Raw genomic sequence first — 12,301 nt, 5'->3', positions numbered from 1 at the left:
GTAGGGTTTTTCAAGTTCCTTTCTATATCACTGAATTTTTTTTTTAAGTCTTGTAAATTATTCGCTATATTCATATAGTACAGATCTAGTATTTTAACTAAGTAATATGTACTGAAATAAAAAATTTCTTATATCAAGCAATAACACTATAATATATCTACTACCTCCTACTTGAGTATAATGGCAAGACAGATAATATCAAGCTGCAATTTCATATTTGGAGCTTCGGACATAAAATCATTACCTGATGAGTCGGCTTCAAAGATTGCATTTGCTGGTAGAACAAATGTAGGAAAATCCAGTCTGATCAACTTACTGATAAACAGCAAAAAAGCTGCCAGAGTTTCCGCTAAATCTGGATGCACTAGACAAATAAATTTTTATTCTATGTACAAGGATATGTTCAGACTTGTAGACCTACCAGGGTATGGTTACTCTCATACAGGTAAGGAGGAAATTATACAATATTTAAACTTAATTGAGTATTATCTAATTCAAAGAAAAAATTTAAGAAGTGTGTTTGTGTTGATAGATAGCAAGGTAGAATTAAAAGGAATAGACAAAGACTTCATTTATCGGTTAATGTATAATAATATTAACTTTAACGTTGTGCTAACAAAAATAGATAGGGTGAGTCAAGAAGGCCTAGATGCCATTCTAGAAGATACTCAAAAATGGATTAATAATGTGAATGTGTCAATTCATCAAATAAGCATCCGTGTTAAGCATAAAATAATCAAGTAAAGAGATAAGTTTTTCAAGTTTACAAGATAAAAAAATGAGAAGTAGCGAATTTTTAAAGGGTAAAGTATCATTTGAACAAAAAGCAGAAATGTAGGAATAGAATTGTTTGTATCTATTTATTGGGCAAGCACGCGACAGAAAAGTAGGATTAATATGCGTATGCGATCGGCAAAAATCCGTTCAAGCGCCGCCGTTAAGCCGAAACCGTCCCGTGAACTTCAAAGTCGTTGTCGTCGTGATCGATCTACCGTATCGTTTTCGTACTCGTTCATTGACTCGCGTAGCTCTGACCCCGCGCGCCGCGGGTGCGGCCTTTTGTTTTCCGCCAATCGAACGTTCTCGCATCTTCTCACATATTCTCGCCTATTCTCGGTATCCTTTTCGAATTAGGTGCGTAACCAGTCGTTACGCGTCGATGATGATGTCGCGGCGTATACACAAACAACACATACTCTAGCGCGCACACACACACACGCACACTCTCAAACACACACACTCGCACTCGCGTCAGTGCTCACATCCTACACTCGGCCGTCCTGAAGAGGCATATGGTCTCAGATGCCGTCTTCAACTTCATTGTCTTCGTCTCCTTCCCCGCTATCGTCACTGTCCTCGATCCACGGTTTCAGATGGTCCGCGGACGTTGACGTTGACCGTGGTCCCTCATGCTCGCCAACCTTAGCCACCAGGTAGCGGTCATTTCGCAGTGCCCGCGTGATCTCATACGGACCCAGGAATTTTCCGGCCAGCTTTAGCCCGGGAGCGGACTGCGTCCGCTGGATCGCCACCAGGTCGCCTTCCTGGTAGACTCTGGCTCTTTTCCGTCGCTTATCGTACTGCTTACGATTTTCCTGCTGGATACGTTGCAGTCTCTCTTTCGCCTGCTGGCGTATTTCATCGCGGTCGGCCTGAAACAAGTTCGTTAGCTCATCCTCGATGAGCTCTTTTACCTGCGGATCACTCTTCAAATGCATTCGCGTCCCAAAGAGCAGGGAGAAAGGGGATACTTCCGTACTCTGGTGGGTGGTGCTGTTCAAGAACTGCTGCACCGTTGGGAGGTGCTTATACCATTCTGCGGGGTGCGGGGCGGACACTTTCGTCAGGAGCGGTATCAACGTCCGATTTACTCGTTCCACCTGCCCATTTCCTCGCGGTACGCCGGTAACGATAAGGACGTGTTCGATCCCTTGGTCACGGCAGTAGTCCTTGAAGACCTGTGAGGTGAATGCCGTTCCCCGGTCGGAAATTATCCGCCGCGGATTTCCGAAAACGGTCGCCTGCTTTCGTAATCGGTCCGTGACCTCCGTGGAATTCGTCGTCTTCGTAGCGTACAGCCACACAAATTTCGTGAACGCATCTACCACGACGAAGATATGCGCATATTGTTTCTTGGTGGAGGGAAGGGGGCCGAGATGGTCAACGTGGTACGTTTCGAGCGGTCGGTCTCCCTTCTCGATCGCGTGCAACAACCCTTCCTGTCATCCCTTCTTACGCTCCGCGAGGATGCAATCCACGCAGTTATTCACGATTTTTTTGATCTTTGAACGTATGGCGGGGAACCAATAGTCGCGTCGTAATAGCGCCTCCGTCTTCGCGATCGAAAAATGTCCGTTCTCGTGTGCCCTGCGAGTGACCTGCGTTTGCATTTCCTTAGGTACCACGATGCGCAACTCGCCGTCTACTTCGCGTAAGAGAAGCCCTCGTTTCGTCACGTAGCCGTCGATTCCTCGTTCGTTAACGCCCTGTATTATTTTCCGTAGGTCGTCGTCGCGTTCCTGGGCCTTACGGATTCGCGCCGTAACACTGTCTTCGCTCTCTACCGCGAGACAGCCCAACGTGGGATTACGACTAAGCGCGTCAACGTGTTTCATCGCGGTTCCGGGTCGGTGTTCGATCGAGTATTCGAATTCCTCGAGCAGTAACGCCCAGCGTGCCACCCGAACACAGAGGTCTTTTTTCCGCATGGTCAACGCGAATGCCCGACAATCTGTCACTATTTTGAATGGAATGCCGAGCAAATAAACCCTGAATTTCTTTAATGCCCTCACGATTGCCAGCACTTCTAGCTCGTAGCTCGGATATCGTTGTTCCGCTGCTGTTGCCATCCCGCTCGCGTAATATACGGGATGAAACGCACCGTCCTCGCTATCACGCTGTAATAATATTGCCCCGTAGCCGTGTATAGATGCGTCTGTGTGTAGCTCTGTTTCCCGCTCGGGCCAGTAAATTCGCAGAACTGGTTTCTTGAGTAGAGCTTCCTTGAGCGATTGAAATGCGTTCTGCTCTTCCGACCCGAACCGGAAGGGCACATCGGCTTTTAATAGTCGTGTTAGTGGACGCGCCATTGTAGAATATTCCGGAATGAATTTCCGGAAGTATCCGGCTAGCCCAAGAAAGCTCTGCAGTTGTTTAATCGTCGTCGGTGCGGGGAAACGGGCTACAGCCTTCGTTTTGTTCTCCGAAGGGCGCACCGTACCTCCCTCCACTACATGTCCGAGGTACTCCACCCGCGTTTTCAAAACTTCGCATTTGGACCAGTTTATTACTAGACCGCATTCCGACGCTCGTTTAAGGACGCTTTTCAATCGTTGCTTGGCGCTTTCGTAATCTGTCGCGGGTACTACCAAATCGTCGATGTACGTTAAGACGACCCTCTCCGCAATGAGGTCTTTAAACGCAACGTTCACGAACCTTTGAAAAACAGCAGGCGAGTTACATAAGCCGAATGGTACTTTTAGAAATTCGTATTGCCCGTCGGGTACTACGAAGGACGTGTATTTTCGGCTTTCTGGTTCGACTGTGACGTGAAAGAACGCGTTTCGCAAATCTAACGTGCTGTAAATGGTTGCATCCCGTAAAAAATCTAATTGATCCTCGATCAGTGGAAGGGGGTATCGGTCGCGAACGATTTTAGCGTTCAGTTGTCGGTAATCGACGCACAAGCGAGAAGTACCGTCCTTCTTTTTTATGAGAACCACTGGGCTTGCATACTCCGAAAGAGAGGGTTGTATTATGCCGTCGCATATCCACTCGTTTATTTGCCGATTAACCGTCTCTCTCTCAGAGGGAGATAGTCTCCTCGGTCGCTGATACACCGGCTCGTCGTCCTTGACAATAATTCTCATTGTTACCCCGACGTCGTGGCTTTTGTCGAGCTTGTACTCGCGAACGACCGTCTCGATCTCTTTTCGTAATTTCGCGTCTTTCACGTGAGATAGGTCGATCGCGTCGTGTTCCTGTTCGTGGCCAACGTATAAAACTTCGGGTACGATAGTCTGCGTATTCGACCGTTTCGCCAGTGTCATCGTGCCGTCTCTTACCGTCCACTCCGCGGCATTTATGAAATCATAGCCGAGCAACACTCCATAATTCAGGACCGTGTTTTCTACAACGTGCAATGTAGCTTCGCGTATCTCGTCGTCGATTATGATCTCCGCGTCAAACTTCCCGAGAGTCCGATACTCTTGCGAGCCTATTCCCCGGAGATGTATTATTTCGTTTGTCAGCGGCGGTGCCCCGACGTCGAAGTATGCGCTTTCCCGAATTAGAGAGACATCGCTACCTGTGTCAAGAACGGCCACCGCGGCGCACCCGTTTACACGAACATCTTTTCGGAATTTAGTTTCCGCCGATTCCGCGACAGCGAGGACGTTCTTCGGGGCCTGTTTTTTCGTCGGGCAATCGCGCGAAATGTGACCATAATCGTTACACTGAAAGCACTTACGACCTCTGTTCTGTGTGGGACATTTCGACGCTGGATGTCCTCGGTCGCCGCAGTTGGTGCATCTTTTCGCTGCCGTCGCTGAGCTCGCTGGACCGTCGCCCTTGGTCCTCGACATCGGGTCCCCTCCCTTAGGCGTTGCGCTGGCTGTCTTCTGCCTGAGCGAAATCTTGCCGAACGCTTCCAGCAGATCGGCGTTCGTCCGGAACCTTTGGAGGCGCGCCTGGTCCTGAAAGACAGGGTCGGGTATCCCATCGATGATGCAGTCGATGAGTTCCTCTCCGTCTATGGGGATACGGTTCGCCAGGATCACCTTTTGGTGGAGGTAATCGGCGAAGGTTTCTCCCCGCTGCCACGTCCTCTCCTCGAATCGTCGCCTTGCCAATAGCCGGTTGGGTCGTTGATAAAACATGGAACTCATATGCTCCAGCAAGGTCTCGATCGCCATTACCGTGTACTCCGGTCGAGAATGGAACCAATCTAGGGCCTTTCCTCGCAGCCTGGACACGATGAGAATGCGACACGCGTCGTCTCGCAACCCATAAACGTTGCTTAGGAGTCGGAACTGCCTCGTCCACGTCTCGAACGTGCCCTCCGAACCATCGAAGTAACTCAGGAGCTCCGCAATGGCCGTGATGCTCATGCGGAGGGGTTCGGACGTCGCGGCTGCAACCTCTGTTCTCGTTGACCGCAGCTCGTCACTAGCTGGTGCCAGTCGCAAAAGTTCCAGCTCGCGTTTGGCCAGCTCTGCTTCCCGGATGGCCATCTCCCTTTCTTTCTCCACAAGCTCCAGTCGCAGCCTCAATAGCTCCAACTCCGTAGCTTGGGCTGAGTCGCGGAGTGTCGGCCCTATTTTTTTGTCACCTTTGTCCGACGTCCCAGCTCCATCGAAAACACCGTCCGTCTCGCCGCCGTGCTCAAGTAACCTTGCGACCAGCTCGTTCTTTGTTCCACTGGTTGAGAGAGATCGCTCCCTCAGCATCTCTTTCAAGCGTGCGGTGGTGAGGTCTTGCCAGTTCACGTCCTCCATTTCGTTTCAAACCGTGGGTGGTTTGACTCGTTGCACTAATCACTTTTCCTAACTGTAACTTCCCGTCGCGAACTCGCTACTTGTTTTGATCCCAGACGAGCCCCCACTTGTAGGAATAGAATTGTTTGTATCTATTTATTGGGCAAGCACGCGACAGAAAAGTAGGATTAATATGCGTATGCGATCGGCAAAAATCCGTTCAAGCACCGCCGTTAAGCCGAAACCGTCCCGTGAACTTCAAAGTCGTTGTCGTCGTGATCGATCTACCGTATCGTTTTCGTACTCGTTCGTTGACTCGCGTAGCTCTGACCCCGCGCGCCGCGGGTGCGGCCTTTTGTTTTCCGCCGATCGAACGTTCTCGCATCTTCTCGCATATTCTCGCCTATTCTCGGTATCCTTTTCGAATTAGGTGCGTAACCGGTCGTTACGCGTCGATGATGATGTCGCGGCGTATACACAAACAACACATACTCTAGCGCGCACACACACACACGCACACTCTCAAACACACACACTCGCACTCGCGTCAGTGCTCACATCCTACAGAAATATTACTTGAAGTGCTGTCTAACGTACCTAGCTTTGTGGCTGAAACTTTTATCATTAAATGTGGCAGCGTAACGATCTGAGATGAAACACTATTCTATACTTTTGTGCATAATGTTGTCTTATTAATGCAGCTTGGTATAAATCCGGTGATAGTTCATGACGGAGAATATGAAATTGTTACGCGCCGAGCTGGTTGAGACGCCCGAGCGCGAACATTTATAAAATTCTTGTTTCTAATGTACGTAAGAGAGGATGAGAAGGGTTTGAATTTAAAAGTAAATAAAACTTGAGAGATTATTTCGAGTAGTTAAAGGGATCGGTGGTGCTACAGTCCCATACGGGTCCTTGATCAGCTGTATTCCAAATCCGAACAGGATAAAGGCCGAAAAAAAATTAAAAATAAAGAATATAAAATACGTAAATTGTATTTATTGATGAATCTAATTAAAGATCGAATAGTAAAATGTTTTAATAAGAACGTGTATAAAAATGAATATATATAAAAATATGTAGATAGATAATATAAAAAGTATATATACGTATAAGAGTATAGGAACAGAAATATCAGAAATTATAGTGGAATAATTCAGACCAGAGAAATTCCCACAGTCTTTAGACTATCTGAAACTATTGCCACTCGTTCTAAAATGATTAATTTTAAAATTTCAAAACGAAAGAAGGAAACAATATTAATTTAAAGGACTCACCAGTAGAATTTCTTTTCCTTTTTTTAAAAAAAAAAAAAAAAAATCTCAAAAATAATTTTGACGTCTCACTTTTAAATTTTTAGATACTGGTTAACCCTGTATGGAAGAAAGAATTAGACACTTATTCGCACATACACACACTATGAATTTAATTCTTAATTAATCAGCTATTTTATATGGAATAGATTGAAAATAACACTGTTCAACACGGGTCTGATTTTGTAAGCGTGAATAAACATTTCTTATAGATTTCGACGTGCTGATTACGAATCTGCAAACCGTTTTTTTCCAGAACGTACAGTTTTTGCAAAAATCAATTTTGAAAAAAATGACAAATTTTCAACTTTAGGATTTTTCTGTGCTTTTGCCGTAGTAGTTATTTAGTTGCTCTTTGTACGAAATGATTCTGTGGACTCTCCCGAATAAAATAATATAAATAGTTATTAGATTATAAACATCGAAATAGGTTTAAATAACAATTAAAGTGAAAAGGACACCCAAAACGCACCCATTTTTGCTGATATTTTTCACTTTATTTCAAAAAGTAAGGCTCTAGGAGAAAATTTGACTACACCACGCGATAGAGCAAACCTTTCCACTAAGGAAAGCATCAAGCGAATGTTCAAAATTATTTTTGTTTTCAATATAGAAATAAAATAGTTTGGTGAAACGCGCGGCGGCGACAGTGGTACTCAATGACGGCGGCGCGCGCCGGTGGACGCCTCGCCTATCGCCTGCCGTTCCGCGGACCCTATACGCATTGACGTCATTGAGTACCACTGCCGCCGGCGCGCGTTTCGCCAAACTATTTTATTTCTATATTGAAAACAAAAATAATTTTGAACATTCGCTTGATGCTTTCCTTAGTAGAAAGGTTTGCTCTATCGCGTGTTATAGTCAAATTTTCTCCTAGACCTTTACTTTCTGAAATAAAGTGAAAAATATCAGCAAAAATGGGTGCGTTTTGGGTGTCCTTTTCACTTTAATTGTTATTTAAACCTATTTAGATGTTTATAATCTAATAACTATTTATATTATTTTATTCGGGAGAGTTCACAGAATCATTTCGTGCAAAGAGCAACTAAATAACTACTACGGCAAAAGCACAGAAAAATCCCAAAGTTGAAAATTTGTCATTTTTTTCAAAATTGATTTTTTCAAAAACTGTACGTTCTGGAACAAAACGGTTTGCAGATTCGTAATCAGCACGTCAAAATCTATAAGAAATGTTTATTCACGTTTACAAAATCGAAAAAAAGTCAAAATTTGTTGAACAGTGTAATATATATATTTATATATATAAACCAAATTATAACAAAAGAACAAACAAAAAAAATTTGAATTCACACGAACTTCCTAAGTCCTTTTCTTCCTACTTAGTGATTTTAAGAAATAGAAGAAAACTCTATCTTTAGAAGATCGCGGACTTACGACACGCACCTCGCGATTCTACGTCGACAAGTGAAGCGGTATCACGCCTTCGGAGGGATCCAGGATCAATCATTCCGATTATGGAAGGGTTATGCCGCTGCTTCATTAGCTAATTAGAGTGTGCTTTTGGCCCTACCGAGCCCGTGATTGGTCAAGTTCTAAGGTTAAAGAAGTCTGAGTAATGTGTATGTGTGAACATTCCAATTCTCTCTTTCACATTATAAATTTTCTCACGCGACGCACCACCCAACCCATGACAATCTTTTGTATATATCTGGTGTATCGCTTTACAATAACCAATTAGCCGAAAGATTTTTAAACATCGTCCACAGAGATTCGAGGAAGCTGACCCTCAGTGGTCTAACGGGTGTTCTTTAAATTTTAAATTTAAATATTCATTTGGCAAGGTTTCCCACAACGCTTATGCGTTGCCAAATTTTCAATAACCAAGAATTGTAAAAGTATGACCTTAACTAAGAGTGTCAAATTCCGAATCTCATTTATACATATTTGACAAATGAAAAATTATATTCAGAACGTGTCACCGCGTATACAATATGATTCTTAATTTCATACTACGCATTTGTGAGATTACGCTTTGGTGAGACTATACGCTGCGCAATAGGACCACGTTGATTTCAAGGAAGGAATGCGTTATGTTAACAAGTCGATCGCGCCGCCGAAAGAGATATTTAATTTCGTAAACTCAAAGGCCAAGATTACGCTCGATTAGGGAAGTTCCCACAATGCTTTGCATTATCGAGACGCAATTCAACCGAGTTATATATATATAAAAAAAAGAAATTTAAATTTTTTATGTTCGGTACGTAACATCGTAAACATCTAATAATGATCAACATTAACTTTTAAATGTTTTTTGAGAGCATTTAAAAATATTGTAATCTGAAATATCTATAAAAATAATTTTGGAGTGCTTTTCACGATTCCATTTTTCTTATCATATATATTGTCACTTAAATTCATATCACATAAATTATGAACGAATTACAACTTTAATTGTGTATTTTGCTGTTATTTCTAGTGTTCTTTTAAATCAATCTCTCCCTCTCTCCCTCTCTGTTCGAAAAATGTATGTTATAGGTGTTGGTAAATATACAGATTAGGGGTGCCACCTCCGATTTCAATAAACAGCTCTCGCTAACGAATCTAACAACCCAGACCTATTTCGATCACTCTTTTCAATATTGAAAACTTTCTTTGCGAATATCTCGAAAACTAAAAGAGATCTCCTTGTATATGTATAGGGAAAAGTAGTTCAGAATGATGACCTTGACAACATATTCCAAGGTCACTGAAATCGGAGGTGGCTCCCCTAATCTGTATATTTACCCTCTCGGCCAATAACACTTTCTTAAAATAATCACATTTTGCACTACATGTTTTATTGTTCGTTACTTATTTGTGGAAAAAGTATTATTGTTCGATGGAAACCACGGTAAGGTGGTGGGTTTCTTTCCATCAGGAGGGGATAAGGATAGGTTTCAAACTGCTTTCAGCTTCCGAAGTACTTAATTTTCCGGAAATAACCGAGAAAGATTTCAAAATTCTGTTTATCGGTTCTTATCAGTTATCACAAGCGATTTCGTATTTAGCAGAACTTGTAGATAAAGAAAATAATATTAGTGTCTGTTGCCTTAAAGAGATCAATAACATTCTTAAATTCGATCTGATACATTTTTAAAATCACTTTTGACCTCCTTATTCGGCTAGGCCCTTTGAAAAAAATCCAAAATGTTACTCCAAAAAGTGTCCGACTTTTGCAACCTTTTCGTTTTTTTTTTTTTTTTTTTTTTTTATATTTGTAGTAAACGATTTTCACTGATTAATGTATGTACATATGTATTCTGTTTCAGAAAAAATGACCGATACTGAAGATATAGAAATGTCGCATAAGACACCACTGGAGCAGCTGCAACTGCCGCAGCTAGAAATACGTAGCCAGCTGCAGCGGTTGCAGTAAGAAAGGGAGGAACAGCTGAAAAAGGAGGAAGACATCAGCAAACAGCTGCAGCAGCTACGGCTGCTACAACAGCCGCAGTAGCCTCAGCAGCAGCAACAGCAGTTGCAGCCTCAGCAGGAGCGACAGCAGCTGCATCCTCAGCAGCAGCAACAGCAGCTGCAGCCTCAGCAGGAGCAACAGCAGCTGCAGCGACGGCAGCTGCAGCCTCAACAGCAGCGACAGCAGCAGCAGCAGCCGAGGCGAAATCGTGAGTACCTTTTATATTTTTTACTGCTAATGTACTTCTTTCTTTGTGGATCTTGCTTTTAAGTCTTTATTATTTGTCCTCAAAAGAGCGAGTGTGCAAGTTGTTAACTTACATCACTATATTGCTCGTAGTGTATGCCCTCTTAATAATATCAGTGCTTTTATCTGTGCAGGAAATCAACGAAGGGGCGTACAAAGTTACGCCAGATGGCGTCACCGTCAGGCGCAAAAGAATCAGCAAAATTTACTAAGACTATTTTTACATGTGACAAATATTCAAAAATAATAAATAAAAATATTTTACAATAAAAATAACTTTGATTTAGTATATTTATTCATGCACCTTGCACAGTGTTACCAGCACACACAGTAAAAAAATAAATTCATTATTCCATGTTATCTCAGTTATTGAAATTGAAATCTCTGCTGAGTTCAAATAACTCTTGAACTACGAAAAACTACTCTACTCTGAAAAAGTTAAAAAAGTTAAAAAGTTAAAACTACTCTGAAAAAGTTAAATATTAGATTCATTTAAAATTAACTTAGAAATAATAGTACCTAAATGAAATACCTGTAAAACATTTGTTGGTAATCTTATTTGCATGTCAAGCGTAAACTATATAAGGTTTTATCAAGTTTTTTATATAAGCTTTCACATATCATTTAACATTTTACTATAATACGACCTTTGCAAAAAATATTATGTATCTTAATAATATTAAAACAACTGTTTATTAAATGATCCATTACTCTACTAAAAACTATATTCAAACTCTGTCCTAAATTCTGTCTGTTCCTTTCCTTTTCATCCAAAAGATTTAACTGTATTAGATCATTTATTGCAATTAGACAAAATACTGACTCCAACAGGATGCTTAAAGTTTCCTGGTTTTCCATAATACGGTAAACCTTAATTACTTGTAGCTTACATTTTATAGTTAATAGATGCAATCGTTTTATTTGTTTTTGAGAATACCTCATACCATACATAAACATGATCTTTAGATATAACCTTATTTATGTAACACAACATTAAAAATTCGACACAATACACATATCTTTCATATCAGTCATCGTTAACTTACTCAATCAGCTTCAATTATTGCACATTAAATAATTAGTAGAAAAACATAGTATATATGTGCACATAGTCCAAAACTCTTGAAAATACCAGACTTGCATCGTTACCGACTTCAATTGATCATAACCCCCAGATTGGTTTTTGGACATCCCTCGCAAAAATTTAGCTAAATAATTAAAATTGATTACAAGACAGGAAGGAGGAAATAAAGAGCAATTGTTTAAGTTGTCATTTATTGAGAAACGACAAATTTTATGCGTCGGTGTAACCTAGCAGATTGACACGTGCGACCAATTTCGCGTCGGTGCGAATAGCACGATGTTTTTTTCACAGATTTCTCGAAAACTAGAGGTGAGCAATTAAAACTAATTACAGAGCAATAATGGGCAAGGAAAGAGCAATTTCTTAAGCCATTTTGCAGTAAGATAGGGCAATTTTTTGGAAACTTGTATAATTGTAAACTGATATGTACTGCCAACTAAACGCAGTTGTAATTGCAAGAGCATTTTTCCGAAAGTTTTAGAAGATTACGAATGAGCAATTAAAAGTAATTACAGGGAAGGAAAGAGCAAATAAAAAGCAATTGTTTAAGTCACTGCGTAATGTAGTGGAGCAAGTTTTAAAGTTTTCATGTGGAGGCGGACGTACGATCTGTATTAATGTTACTAAAGATACGTGCATGCGCACTTAAAAGTTACTAGGTTACAGTTTCATATTTTTATTTATAAAATTTGTTGTTTATTGGCCTAATTGTTGCTTATTAACGGTTGAGCAATTAATTCTGAGCAAAGAGCAATTTTTTGGTAGCTTG

Source organism: Calliopsis andreniformis, chromosome 7 (assembly GCF_051401765.1).
Source record: "Calliopsis andreniformis isolate RMS-2024a chromosome 7, iyCalAndr_principal, whole genome shotgun sequence".
Taxonomy (NCBI): Eukaryota; Metazoa; Arthropoda; class Insecta; order Hymenoptera; family Andrenidae; genus Calliopsis; species Calliopsis andreniformis.
The sequence above is the reverse complement of the archived record's forward strand: the minus strand, read 5'-3'. Positions refer to the sequence as shown.